The sequence below is a fragment of the Equus caballus genome, chromosome 29, assembly GCF_041296265.1.
Source record: "Equus caballus isolate H_3958 breed thoroughbred chromosome 29, TB-T2T, whole genome shotgun sequence".
Lineage (NCBI taxonomy): Eukaryota > Metazoa > Chordata > Mammalia > Perissodactyla > Equidae > Equus > Equus caballus.
Genome location: NC_091712.1, coordinates 7,475,259 through 7,489,937, shown reverse-complemented (window position 1 = coordinate 7,489,937; position 14,679 = coordinate 7,475,259).

The following is a 14,679-nucleotide window of genomic DNA, read 5'->3' as shown; positions in this document are numbered from 1 at the left end:
GCACGTGGTTCTGGCATATCTGAGAGGTGGTTCCGGCATGCCCGGCAGGTGATTCCGCAGTGTTCGCCAAGTGTTTCCGGCGTAGCCGGGAGGTGATTTTGCATGTCCAGCGGTCGTTCCGGCGGGTCGAGCCGGTGGTTCCGGCGTGTCCGGCAGGTGGTTCCGGTCTGTCCGGCACGAGGTCCAGTCTGAGAGGCTGTGCCGGCATGCCCCTCACGTGATTCCGGCTTGTCCCCGAAGTGGTGCTGGTGTAGCGGGCAGGTGATTTTGGCGTGTCCGGCAGGTGGTTCAGGCGAGTTGAGCAGGTGGTTGCGACATGCTCGGCAGGTGCTTCCGGCGTCTCCGGCACGTGTTTCTGGCACATCTGACTGGTGGTTCCGGCATGCCCAAAAGTTGATTCCGGTCTGTCCGGTAGGTGGTTCCGGCGTGCACGGCACGTGGTTCTGGTACGTCTCAGAGGTGGTTGCGTATGCCCAACAGGTGATTCCGGACTGTCCGCCACGTGCTTCTGGCACGTCTGAGAGGTGGTTCCAACATGCCCGGCAGGTCATTTCGGAGAGTCGTCCAAGTGGTTCTGGCGTAGCCCGCAGGTGATTTTGGCGTGTCCGGCAGGTGGTTCCGCCGTGCTCGGCAGGTGGTTCAGGCATGGCCGTCACGTGGTTCCAGTCTGTCCAGGACGTGTTTCCAGCTTCTCCGGCAGGTGGTTCTGGTACGTCTGAGAGGTGGTTCCGCCATGGCTGGCAGGTGATCCCGGACTGTCCCCCAGGTGGTTCTGGCATAGCCAGCAGTTGATATTGGCCTGTCCGGCAGGTGGTTCCAGCGAGTCGAACAGGTGGCTCCGGCGTTCTTGACAGGTGGTTCCGGTCTGTCCGGTAGGTGTTTCCGGCGTGTCTGGCACGTGCTTCCGGCAGGTCTGAGAGGTGGTTCCGGCATGCGCGGCAGGTGATTCCGTAGTGTCCGCCAGGTGGTTCTGGCATACCCGGCAGGTGATTTTGGCGTGTCCGGGAGGTGTTTCTGGCGAGTCGAGCAGGTGGCTCCGGCATGCTCGGCAGGTGCTTCCGGCGTCTCCGGCACTTGGTTCTGGTGTGTCTGAGAGCTGGTTCCGGCATGTCCGGCAGATGATTCCGGAGTGTCCGCCAAGTGGTTCTGGCATACTCGGCAGGTGATTTTGGCGTGTCAGAGAGGTGGTACCGGTGAGTCGAGCAGGTGGTTCCGGCGGTTCTGGCAGGTGGTATCCGTCTGTTCGGGGTGTGGTTCCGGCATCTCATGAACACGTTTCTGGCACGTCTGAGATGTGGTTCCACCCGGCCCGACAGGTGTTTCCGCAGTGTCCGCCAAGCGGTTCTGGCGTAGTTGGCAGGTGATTTTGGCATGACTGTCAGGTGGTTCCAGCAAGCCCGGCAGGTGATTCCAAAGTGTTCACCAACTGGTTGTGGCGTAGCCGGCAAGTGATTTTTGCTTGAACGGCAGGTGGTTCTTGCGAGTCGAGCAGGTGGTTCCGGCGTGCTCGGCTGGTGCTTCCGGGGTCATTGGCACGGGGTTCTGGCATGTCTGAGAGGTGGTTCCTGCATGCCCGGCAAGTGATTCCGGAGTGTTCGCCAAGTGGTTCTGGCATAGTCGGCAGGTGATTTTGGCATGTCCGGCAGGTGGTTCAGGCCAGTTGAGCAGGTGGTTCCAACGTGCTTGGCAGGTGCTTCCGGCGTCTCCGGCACGTGTTTGTGGCACATCTGACAGGTGGTTCCGGCATGCCCGAAAGGTGATTGCGGTCTGTCCGGTAGGTGGTTCCAGCCTGCACGGCATGTGGTTCTGGTACGTCTCAGAGGTTGTTGCGCATGCCCAACAGGTGATTCCGGACTGTCCGCCACATGGTTCTGGCACGTCTGAGAGGTGGTTCCGGCATGCCCGGCAGGTCATCCCAGAGAGTCCTCCAAGTGGTTCTGGCATAACACGCAGGTGATTTTGGCGTGTCTGGCAGGTTGTTCCGTTGTGCTTGGCAGGTGGTTCAGGCTTGGCCGGCAGGTGGTTCCAGACTGTCCAGGACGTGTTTCCAGCTTCTCCGGCAGGTGGTTCTGGTACGTCTGAGAGGTGGTTCCGCCATGGCTGGCAGGTGATTCCGGACCGTCCCCCAGGTGGTTCTGGCATAGCCAGCAGTTAATATTGGCCTGTACGGCAGGTGGTTCCAGCGAGTCGAACAGGTGGCTCCGGCGTGCTCGGCAGGTGGTTCCGGTCTGTCCGGTAGGTGATTCCGGCGTGTACGGCACGTGCTTCCGGCACGTCTGAGAGGTGGTTCCGGCATGCGCGACAGGTGATTTCGGAGTGTCCGCCAGGTGGTTCTGGCATTCCCGGCAGGTGATTTTGGCGTGTCCGGCAGGTATTTCTGGCGAGTCGAGCAGGTGGCTACGGCATGCTCGGCAGGTGCTTCCGGCGTCTCCGGCACGTGGTTCTGGTGTGTCTGAGAGCTGGTTCCGGCATGTCCGGCAGATGATTCCGGAGTGTCCGCCAAGTGGTTCTGGCATACCCGGCTGGTGATTTTGGCATGTCAGGTAGGTGGTTCCGGCGAGTCGAGCAGGTGGCTCCGGCGTGCTCGGCAGGTTGTTCAGACGGGTCTGGCAGGTGTTTTCCGTCTGTTCGGGGTGTGGTTCCAGCATCTCATGCACATGGTCTGGCACTCTGAGATGTGGTTCCGGCCGGCCCGACAGGTGTTTCCGCAGTGTCCGCCAAGCGGTTCTGGCGTAGTTGGCAGGTGATTTCGGCATGACCGGCAGGTGGTTCCAGCAAGCCCGGCAGGTGATTCCGAAGTGTTCCCCAACTGGTTGTGGCATAGACGGCAGGTGATTTTTGCGTGTCCGGCAGGTGGTTCTGGCGAGTCGAGCAGGTGGTTCCGGCGTGCTCGGCAGTTGCTTCCGGGGTCATTGGCACGTGGTTCTGGCATATCTGAGAGGTGGTTCCGGCATGCCCGGCAGGTGATTCCGGAGTGTTCGCCAAGTGTTTCCGGCGTAGCCGGGAGGTGATTTGGCATGTCCAGCGGTCGTTCCGGCGGGTCGAGCCGGTGGTTCCGGCGTGTCCGGCAGGTGGTTCCGGTCTGTCCGGCAGGTGGTTCTGTGGTGTCCGGCACGAGGTTCAGTCTGAGAGGCTGTGCCGGCATGCCCCTCACGTGATTCCGGCTTGTCCCCGAAGTGGTGCTGGTGTAGCGGGCAGGTGATTTTGGCGTGTCCGGCAGGTGGTTCAGGCGAGTTGAGCAGGTGGTTGCGACGTGCTCGGCAGGTGCTTCCGGCGTCTCCGGCACGTGTTTCTGGCACATCTGACTGGTGGTTCCGGCATGCCCAAAAGTTGATTCCGGTCTGTCCGGTAGGTGGTTCCGGCGTGCACGGCACGTGGTTCTGGTACGTCTCAGAGGTGTTTGAGTATGCCCAACAGGTGATTCCGGACTGTCCGCCACGTGCTTCTGGCACGTCTGAGAGGTGGTTCCAACATGCCCGGCAGGTCATTTCGGAGAGTCATCCAAGTGGTTCTGGCGTAGCCCGCAGGTGATTTTGGCGTGTCCGGCAGGTGGTTCCGCCGTGCTCGGCAGGTGGTTCAGGCATGGCCGTCACGTGGTTCCAGTCTGTCCAGGACGTGTTTCCAGCTTCTCCGGCAGGTGGTTCTGGTACGTCTGAGAGGTGGTTCCGCCATGGCTGGCAGGTGATCCCGGACTGTCCCCCAGGTGGTTCTGGCATAGCCAGCAGTTGATATTGGCCTGTCCGGCAGGTGGTTCCAGCGAGTCGAACAGGTGGCTCCGGCGTTCTTGGCAGGTGGTTCCGGTCTGTCCGGTAGGTGTTTCCGGCGTGTCTGGCACGTGCTTCCGGCACGTCTGAGAGGTGGTTCCGGCATGCGCGGCAGGTGATTCCGTAGTGTCCGCCAGGTGGTTCTGGCATGCGCGGCAGGTGATTCCGTAGTGTCCGCCAGGTGGTTCTGGCATACCCGGCAGGTGATTTTGGCGTGTCCGGCAGGTGTTTCTGGCGAGTCGAGCAGGTGGCTCCGGCATGCTCGGCAGGTGCTTCCGGCGTCTCCGGCACTTGGTTCTGGTGTGTCTGAGAGCTGGTTCCGGCATGCCCGGCAGATGATTCCGGAGTTTCCGCCAAGTGGTTCTGGCATACCCAGCAGGTGATTTTGGCATGTCAGGGAGGTGGTACCGGTGAGTCGAGCAGGTGGTTCCGGCGTGCTCAGCAGGTGGTTCAGGCGGTTCTGGCAGGTGGTATCCGTCTGTTCGGGGTGTGGTTCCAGCATCTCATGCACATGGTCTGGCACGTCTGAGATGTGGTTCCGGCCGGCCCGACAGGTGTTTCCACAGTGTCCGCCAAGTGGTACTGGCGTAGCTGGCAGGTGATTTTGGCATGACCGGCAGGTGGCTCCAGCAAGCCCGGCAGGTGATTCGGAAGTGTTCCCCAACTGGTTGTGGCGTAGCCGGCAGGAGATTTTTGCGTGATCGGCAGGTGGTACCGGTGAGTCGAGCAGGTGGTTCCGGCGTGCTCAGCAGGTGGTTCAGGCGGTTCTGGCAGGTGGTATCCGTCTGTTCGGGGTGTGGTTCCAGCATCTCATGCACATGGTCTGGCACGTCTGAGATGTGGTTCCGGCCGGCCCGACAGGTGTTTCCACAGTGTCCGCCAAGTGGTACTGGCGTAGCTGGCAGGTGATTTTGGCATGACCGGCAGGTGGCTCCAGCAAGCCCGGCAGGTGATTCGGAAGTGTTCCCCAACTGGTTGTGGCGTAGCCGGCAGGAGATTTTTGCGTGATCGGCAGGTGGTTCTGGCGAGTCGAGCAGGTGGTTCCGGCGTGCTCGGCAGGTGCTTCCGGGGTCATTGGCACGGGGTTCTGGCATATCTGAGAGGTGGTTCCGGCATGCCCGGCAGGTGATTCCGGAGTGTTCGACAAGTGTTTCCGGCATAGCCGGCAGGTGATTTTCCATGTCCAGCGGTCGTTCCGGCGGGTCGAGCCGGTGGTTCCGGCGTGTCCGGCAGGTGGTTCTGTGGTGTCCGGCACGAGGTTCAGTCTGAGAGGCTGTGCCGGCATGCCCCTCACGTGATTCCGGCTTGTCCCCGAAGTGGTGCTGGTGTAGCGGGCAGGTGATTTTGTCGTGTCCGGCAGGTGGTTCAGGGGAGTTGAGCAGGTGGTTCCGGCGTGTCCGGCAGGTGGTTTTGTGGTGTCCGGCACGAGGTTCAGTCTGAGAGGCTGTGCCGGCATGCCCCTCACGTGATTCCGGCTTGTCCCCGAAGTGGTGCTGGTGTAGCGGGCAGGTGATTTTGGCATGTCCGGCAGGTGGTTCAGGCGAGTTGAGCAGGTGGTTGCGATGTGCTCGGCAGGTGCTTCCGGCGTCTCCGGCACGTGTTTCTGGCACATCCGACTGGTGGTTCCGGCATGCCCAAAAGTTAATTCCGGTCTGTCCGGTAGGTGGTTCCGGCGTGCACGGCACGTGGTTCTGGTACGTCTCAGAGGTGTTTGCGTATGCCCAACAGGTGATTCCGGACTGTCCGCCACGTGCTTCTGGCACGTCTGAGAGGTGGTTCCAACATGCCCGGCAGGTCATTTCGGAGAGTCGTCCAAGTGGTTCTGGCGTAGCCCGCAGGTGATTTTGGCGTGTCCGGCAGGTGGTTCCGCCGTGCTCGGCAGGTGGTTCAGGCATGGCCGTCACGTGGTTCCAGTCTGTCCAGGACGTGTTTCCAGCTTCTCCGGCAGGTGGTTCTGGTACGTCTGAGAGGTGGTTCCGCCATGGCTGGCAGGTGATCCCGGACTGTCCCCCAGGTGGTTCTGGCATAGCCAGCAGTTGATATTGGCCTGTCCGGCAGGTGGTTCCAGCGAGTCGAACAGGTGGCTCCGGCGTTCTTGGCAGGTGGTTCCGGTCTGTCCGGTAGGTGTTTCCGGCGTGTCTGGCACGTGCTTCCGGCACGTCTGACAGGTGGTTCCGGCATGCGCGGCAGGTGATTCCGTAGTGTCCGCCAGGTGGTTCTGGCATACCCGGCAGGTGATTTTGGCGTGTCCGGCAGGTGTTTCTGGCGAGTCGAGCAGGTGGCTCCGGCATGCTCGGCAGGTGCTTCCGGCGTCTCCGGCACTTGGTTCTGGTGTGTCTGAGAGCTGGTTCCGGCACGTCCGGCAGATGATTCCGGAGTGTCCGCCAAGTGGTTCTGGCATACCCAGCAGGTGATTTTGGCGTGTCAGGGAGGTGGTACCGGTGAGTCGAGCAGGTGGTTCCGGCGTGCTCAGCAGGTGGTTCAGGCGGTTCTGGCAGGTGGTATCCGTCTGTTCGGGGTGTGGTTCGGGCATCCCATGAACACTTTTCTGGCACGTCTGAGATGTGGTTCCAGCCGGCCCGACAGGTGTTTCCGCAGTGTCCGCCAAGCGGTTCTGGCGTAGTTGGCAGGTGATTTTGGCATGACCGGCAGTTGGTTCCAGCAAGCCTGGCAGGTGATTCCAAAGTGTTCACCAACTGGTTGTGGCCTAGCCGGCAGGTGATTTTTGCGTGATCGGCAGGTGGTTCTGGCGAGTCGAGCAGGTGGTTCCGGCGTGCTCGGCTGGTGCTTCCGGGGTCATTGGCACGGGGTTCTGACATGTCTGAGAGGTGGTTCCTGCATGCCCGGCAAGTGATTCCGGAGTGTTCGCCAAGTGGTTCTGGCATAGTCGGCAGGTGATTTTGGCATGTCCGGCAGGTGGTTCAGGCGAGTTGAGCAGGTGGTTCCAACGTGCTTGGCAGGTGCTTCCGGCGTCTCCGGCACGTGTTTGTGGCACATCTGACAGGTGGTTCCGGCATGCCCGAAAGGTGATTGCGGTCTGTCCGGTAGGTGGTTCCAGCCTGCACGGCATGTGGTTCTGGTACGTCTCAGAGGTGGTTGCGCATGCCCAACAGGTGATTCCGGACTGTCCGTCACATGGTTCTGGCACGTCTGAGAGCTGGTTCCGGCATGCGGGGCAGGTCATCCCAGAGAGTCCTCCAAGTGGTTCTGGCATAACACGCAGGTGATTTTGGCGTGTCTGGCAGGTTGTTCCGTTGTGCTTGGCAGGTGGTTCAGGCTTGGCCGGCAGGTGGTTCCAGACTGTCCAGGACGTGTTTCCAGCTTCTCCGGCAGGTGGTTCTGGTACGTCTGAGAGGTGGTTCCGCCATGGCTGGCAGGTGATTCCGGACCGTCCCCCAGGTGGTTCTGGAATAGCCAGCATTTGTTATTGGCCTGTCCTGCAGGTGGTTCCAGCGAGTCGAACAGGTGGCTCCGGCGTGCTCGGCAGGAGGTTCCGGTCTGTCCGGTAGGTGATTCCGGCGTGTACGGCACGTGCTTCCGGCACGTCTGAGAGGTGGTTCTGGCATGCGCTACAGGTGATTTCGGAGTGTCCGCCATGTGGTTCTGGCGTACCTGGCAGCTGATTTTGGCGTGTCCGGCAGGTGCTTCTGGCGAGTCGAGCAGGTGGCTCCGGCATGCTCGGCAGGTGCTTCCGGCGTCTCCGGCACTTGGTTCTGGTGTGTCTGAGAGCTGGTTCCGGCATGTCCGGCAGATGATTCCGGAGTGTCCGGCAAGTGGTTCTGGCATACCCGGCTGGCGATTTGGGCATGTCAGGTAGGTGGTTCCGGCGAGTCGAGCAGGTGGCTCCGGCGTGCTCGGCAGGTTGTTCAGACGGGTCTGGCAGGTGTTTTCCGTCTGTTCGGGGTGTGGTTCCAGCATCTCATGCACATGGTTCTGGCACGTCTGAGATGTGGTTTCGGCCGGCCCGACAGGTGTTTCCACAGTGTCCGCCAAGTGGTACTGGCGTAGTTGGCAGGTGATTTTGGCATGACCGGCAGGTGGTTCCAGCAAGCCCGGCAGGTGATTCGGAAGTGTTCCCCAACTGGTTGTGGCGTAGCCAGCAGGTGATTTTTGCGTGTCCGGCAGGTGGTTCTGGCGAGTCGAGCAGGTGGTTCCGGCGTGCTCGGCAGGTGCTTCCGTGGTCATTGGCACGGGGTTCTGGCATATCTGAGAGGTGGTTCCGGCATGCCCAGCAGGTGATTCCGGAGTGTTCGCCAAGTGTTTCCGGCGTAGCCGGCAGGTGATTTTGCATGTCCAGCGGTCGTTCCGGCGGGTCGAGCCGGTGGTTCCGGCGTGTCCGGCAGGTGGTTCTGTGGTGTCCGGCACGAGGTTCAGTCTGAGAGGCTGTGCCGGCATGCCCCTCACGTGATTCCGGCTTGCCCCGAAGTGGTGCTGGTGTAGCGGGCAGGTGATTTTGGCGTGTCCGGCAGGTGGTTCAGGCGAGTTGAGCAGGTGGTTGCGACGTGCTCGGCAGGTGCTTCCGGCGTCTCCGGCACGTGTTTCTGGCACATCTGACTGGTGGTTCCGGCATGCCCAAAAGTTGATTCCGGTCTGTCCGGTAGGTGGTTCCGGCGTGCACGGCACGTGGTTCTGGTACGTGTCAGAGGTGGTTGCGTATGCCCAACAGGTGATTCCGGACTGTCCGCCACGTGCTTCTGGCACGTCTGAGAGGTGGTTCCAACATGCCCGGCAGGTCATTTCGGAGAGTCGTCCAAGTGGTTCTGGCGTAGCCCGCAGGTGATTTTGGCGTGTCCGGCAGGTGGTTCCGCCGTGCTCGGCAGGTGGTTCAGGCATGGCCGTCACGTGGTTCCAGTCTGTCCAGGACGTGTTTCCAGCTTCTCCGGCAGGTGGTTCTGGTACGTCTGAGAGGTGGTTCCGCCATGGCTGGCAGGTGATCCCGGACTGTCCCCCAGGTGGTTCTGGCATAGCCAGCAGTTGATATTGGCCTGTCCGGCAGGTGGTTCCAGCGAGTCGAACAGGTGGCTCCGGCGTTCTTGGCAGGTGGTTCCGGTCTGTCCGGTAGGTGTTTCCGGCGTGTCTGGCACGTGCTTCCGGCACGTCTGAGAGGTGGTTCCGGCATGCGCGGCAGGTGATTCCGTAGTGTCCGCCAGGTGGTTCTGGCATACCCGGCAGGTGATTTTGGCGTGTCCGGCAGGTGTTTCTGGCGAGTCGAGCAGGTGGCTCCGGCATGCTCGGCAGGTGCTTCCGGCGTCTCCGGCACTTGGTTCTGGTGTGTCTGAGAGCTGGTTCCGGCATGTCCGGCAGATGATTCCGGAGTGTCCGCCAAGTGGTTCTGGCATACCCAGGAGGTGATTTTGGCGTGTCAGGGAGGTGGTACCGGTGAGTCGAGCAGGTGGTTCCGGCGTGCTCATCAGGTGGTTCAGGCGGTTCTGGCAGGTGGTATCCGTCTGTTCGGGGTGTGGTTCCGGCATCTCATGAACACGTTTCTGGCACGTCTGAGATGTGGTTCCAGCCGGCCCGACAGGTGTTTCCGCAGTGTCCGCCAAGCGGTTCTGGCATAGTTGGCAGGTGATTTCGGCATGACCGGCAGGTGGTTCCAGCAAGCCTGGCAGGTGATTCCAAAGTGTTCACCAACTGGTTGTGGCGTAGCCGGCAGGTGATTTTTGCGTGATCGGCAGGTGGTTCTGGGAGTCGAGCAGGTGTTTCCGGCGTGCTCGGCTGGTGCTTCCGGGGTCATTGGCACGGGGTTCTGGCATGTCTGAGAGGTGGTTCCTGCATGCCCGGCAAGTGATTCCGGAGTGTTCGCCAAGTGGTTCTGGCATAGTCGGCAGGTGATTTTGGCATGTCCGGCAGGTGGTTCAGGCCAGTTGAGCAGGTGGTTCCAACGTGCTTGGCAGGTGCTTCCGGTGTCTCCGGCACGTGTTTGTGGCAATCTGACAGGTGGTTCCGGCATGCCCGAAAGGTGATTCCGGTCTGTCCGGTAGGTGGTTCCAGCCTGCACGGCATGTGGTTCTGGTACGTCTCAGAGGTGGTTGCGCATGCCCAACAGGTGATTCCGGACTGTCCGCCATATGGTTCTGGCACGTCTGAGAGGTGGTTCCGGCATGCCCGGCAGGTCATCCCAGAGAGTCCTCCAAGTGGTTCTGGCATAACACGCAGGTGATTTTGGCGTGTCTGGCAGGTTGTTCCGTTGTGCTTGGCAGGTGGTTCAGGCTTGGCCGGCAGGTGGTTCCAGACTGTCCAGGACGTGTTTCCAGCTTCTCCGGCAGGTGGTTCTGGTACGTCTGAGAGGTGGTTCCGCCATGGCTGGCAGGTGATTCCGGACCGTCCCCCAGGTGGTTCTGGCATAGCCAGCAGTTAATATTGGCCTGTCCGGCAGGTGGTTCCAGCGAGTCGAACAGGTGGCTCCGGCGTGCTCGGCAGGTGGTTCCGGTCTGTCCGGTAGGTGATTCCGGCGTGTCCGGCACGTGCTTCCGGCACGTCTGAGAGGTGGTTCCGTCATGCGCGGCAGGTGATTCCGTAGTGTCCGCCAGGTGGTTCTGGCATACCCGGCAGGTGATTTTGGCGTGTCCGGCAGGTGTTTCTGGCGAGTCGAGCAGGTGGCTCCGGCATGCTCGGCAGGTGCTTCCGGCGTCTCCGGCACGTGGTTCTGGTGTGTCTGAGAGCTGGTTCCGGCATGTCCGGCAGATGATTCCGGAGTGTCCTCCAAGTGGTTCTGGCATACCTGGCTGGTGATTTGGGCATGTCAGGTAGGTGGTTCCGGCGAGTCGAGCAGGTGGCTCCGGCGTGCTCGGCAGGTTGTTCAGACGGGTCTGGCAGGTGTTTTCCGTCTGTTCGGGGTTTGGTTCCAGCATCTCATGCACATGGTCTGGCACGTCAGAGTTGTGGTTCCGGCCGGCCCGACAGGTGTTTCCACAGTGTCCGCCAAGTAGTACTGGCGTAGTTGGCAGGTGATTTTGGCATGACCGGCAGGTGGTTCCAGCAAGCCCGGCAGGTGATTCCGAAGTGTTCCCCAACTGGTTGTGGCGTAGCCGGCAGGTGATTTTTGCGTGTCCGGCAGATGGTTCTGGCGAGTCGAGCAGGTGGTTCCGGCGTGCTCGGCAGGTGCTTCCGGGGTCATTGGCACGTGGTTCTGGCATATCTGAGACGTGGTTCCGGCATGCCCGGCAGGTGATTCCGGAGTGTTCGCCAAGTGTTTCCGGCGTAGCCGGCAGGTGATTTTGCATGTCCAGCGCTCGTTCCGGCGGGTCGAGCAGGTGGTTCCGGCGTGTCCGGCAGGTGGTTCCGGTCTGTCCGGCACGAGTTTCAGTCTGAGAGGCTGTGCCGGCATGCCCCTCACGTGATTGCGGCTTGTCCCTGAAGTGGTGCTGGTGTAGCGGGCAGGTGATTTTGGCGTGTCCGGCAGGTGGTTCAGGCGAGTTGAGCAGGTGGTTGCGACGTGCTCGGCAGGTGCTTCCGGCGTCTCCGGCACGTGTTTCTGGCACATCTGACTGGTGGTTCCGGCATGCCCAAAAGTTGATTCCGGTCTGTCCGGTAGGTGGTTCCGGCGTGCACGGCACGTGGTTCTGGTACGTCTCAGAGGTGGTTGCGTATGCCCAACAGGTGATTCCGGACTGTCCGCCACGTGCTTCTGGCACGTCTGAGAGGTGGTTCCAACATGCCCGGCAGGTCATTTCGGAGAGTCGTCCAAGTGGTTCTGGCGTAGCCCGCAGGTGATTTTGGCGTGTCCTGCAGTTGGTTCCGCCGTGCTCGGCAGGTGGTTCAGGCATGGCCGTCACGTGGTTCCAGTCTGTCCAGGACGTGTTTCCAGCTTCTCCGGCAGGTGGTTCTGGTACGTCTGAGAGGTGGTTCCGCCATGGCTGGCAGGTGATCCCGGACTGTCCCCCAGGTGGTTCTGGCATAGCCAGCAGTTGATATTGGCCTGTCCGGTAGGTGTTTCCGGCGTGTCTGGCACGTGCTTCCGGCACGTCTGAGAGGTGGTTCCGGCATGCGCGGCAGGTGATTCCGTAGTGTCCGCCAGGTGGTTCTGGCATACCCGGCAGGTGATTTTGGCGTGTCCGGCAGGTGTTTCTGGCGAGTCGAGCAGGTGGCTCCGGCATGCTCGGCAGGTGCTTCCGGCGTCTCCGGCACTTGGTTCTGGTGTGTCTGAGAGCTGGTTCCGGCATGTCCGGCAGATGATTCCGGAGTGTCCGCCAAGTGGTTCTGGCATACCCAGCAGGTGATTTTGGCGTGTCAGGGAGGTGGTACCGGTGAGTCGAGCAGGTGGTTCCGGCGTGCTCATCAGGTGGTTCAGGCGGTTCTGGCAGGTGGTATCCGTCTGTTCGGGGTGTGGTTCCGGCATCTCATGAACACGTTTCTGGCACGTCTGAGATGTGGTTCCAGCCGGCCCGACAGGTGTTTCCGCAGTGTCCGCCAAGCGGTTCTGGCGTAGTTGGCAGGTGATTTCGGCATGACCGGCAGGTGGTTCCAGCAAGCCTGGCAGGTGATTCCAAAGTGTTCACCAACTGGTTGTGGCGTAGCCGGCAGGTGATTTTTGCGTGATCGGCAGGTGGTTCTGGGAGTCGAGCAGGTGGTTCCGGCGTGCTCGGCTGGTGCTTCCGGGGTCATTGGCACGGGGTTCTGGCATGTCTGAGAGGTGGTTCCTGCATGCCCGGCAAGTGATTCCGGAGTGTTCGCCAAGTGGTTCTGGCATAGTCGGCAGGTGATTTTGGCATGTCCGGCAGGTGGTTCAGGCGAGTTGAGCAGGTGGTTCCAACGTGCTTGGCAGGTGCTTCCGGCGTCTCCGGCACGTGTTTGTGGCACATCTGACAGGTGGTTCCAGCATGCCCGAAAGGTGATTCCGGTCTGTCCGGTAGGTGGTTCCAGCCTGCACGGCATGTGGTTCTGGTACGTCTCAGAGGTGGTTGCGCATGCCCAACAGGTGATTCCGGACTGTCCGCCACATGGTTCTGGCACGTCTGAGAGGTGGTTCCGGCATGCCCGGCAGGTCATCCCAGGGAGTCCTCCAACTGGTTCTGGCATAACACGCAGGTGATTTTGGCGTGTCTGGCAGGTTGTTCCGTTGTGCTTGGCAGGTGGTTCAGGCTTGGCCGGCAGGTGGTTCCAGACTGTCCAGGACGTGTTTCCAGCTTCTCCGGCAGGTGGTTCTGGTACGTCTGAGAGGTGGTTCCGCCATGGCTGGCAGGTGATTCCGGACCGTCCCCCAGGTGGTTCTGGCATAGCCAGCAGTTAATATTGGCCTGTACGGCAGGTGGTTCCAGCGAGTCGAACAGGTGGCTCCGGCGTGCTCGGCAGGTGGTTCCGGTCTGTCCGGTAGGTGATTCCGGCGTGTCCGGCACGTGCTTCCGGCACGTCTGAGAGGTGGTTCCGGCATGCGCGACAGGTGATTTCGGAGTGTCCGCCAGGTGGTTCTGGCGTACCCGGCAGGTGATTTTGGCGTGTCCGGCAGGTGTTTCTGGCGAGTCGAGCAGGTGGCTCCGGCATGCTCGGCAGGTGCTTCCGGCGTCTCCGGCACGTGGTTCTGGTGTGTCTGAGAGCTGGTTCCGGCATGTCCGGCAGATGATTCCGGAGTGTCCGCCAAGTGGTTCTGGCATACCCGGCTGGTGATTTTGGCATGTCAGGTAGGTGGTTCCGGCGAGTCGAGCAGGTGGCTCCGGCGTGCTCGGCAGGTTGTTCAGACGGGTCTGGCAGGTGTTTTCCGTCTGTTCGGGGTGTGGTTCCAGCATCTCATGCACATGGTTCTGGCACGTCTGAGATGTGGTTCCGGCCGGCCCGACAGGTGTTTCCACACTGTCCGCCAAGTGGTACTGGCGTAGTTGGCAGATGATTTTGGCATGACCGGCAGGTGGTTCCAGCAAGCCCGGCAGGTGATTCCGAAGTGTTCCGCAACTGGTTGTGGCGTAGCCGGCAGGTGAGTTTTGCGTGTCCGGCAGGTGGTTCTGGCGAGTCGAGCAGGTGGTTCCGGCGTGCTCGGCAGCTGCTTCCGGGGTCATTGGCACATGGTTCTGGCATATCTGAGAGGTGGTTCCGACATGCCCGGCAGGTGATTCCGGAGTGTTCGCCAAGTGTTTCCGGCGTAGCCGGGAGGTGATTTTGCATGTCCAGCGGTCGTTCCGGCGGGTCGAGCCGGTGGTTCCGGCGTGTCCGGCAGGTGGTTCCGGTCTGTCCGGCACGAGGTCCAGTCTGAGAGGCTGTGCCAGCATGCCCCTCACGTGATTCCGGCTTGTCCCCGAAGTGGTGCTGGTGTAGCGGGCAGGTGATTTTGGCGTGTCCGGCAGGTGGTTCAGGCGAGTTGAGCAGGTGGTTGCGACGTGCTCGGCAGGTGCTTCCGGCGTCTCCGGCACGTGTTTCTGGCACATCTGACTGGTGGTTCTGGCATGCCCAAAATTTGATTCCGGTCTGTCCGGTAGGTGGTTCCGGCGTGCACGGCACGTGGTTCTGGTACGTGTCAGAGGTGGTTGCGTATGCCCAACAGGTGATTCCGGACTGTCCGCCACGTGCTTCTGGCACGTCTGAGAGGTGGTTCCAACATGCCCGGCAGGTAATTTCGGAGAGTCGTCCAAGTGGTTCTGGCGTAGCCCGCAGGTGATTTTGGCGTGTCCGGCAGTTGGTTCCGCCGTGCTCGGCAGGTGGTTCAGGCATGGCCGTCACGTGGTTCCAGTCTGTCCAGGACGTGTTTCCAGCTTCTCCGGCAGGTGGTTCTGGTACGTCTGAGAGGTGGTTCCGCCATGGCTGGCAGGTGATCCCGGACTGTCCCCCAGGTGGTTCTGGCATAGCCAGCAGTTGATATTGGCCTGTCCGGCAGGTGGTTCCAGCGAGTCGAACAGGTGGCTCCGGCGTTCTTGGCAGGTGATTCCGGTCTGTCCGGTAGGTCTTTCCGGCGTGTCTGGCACGTGCTTCCGGCACGTCTGAGAGG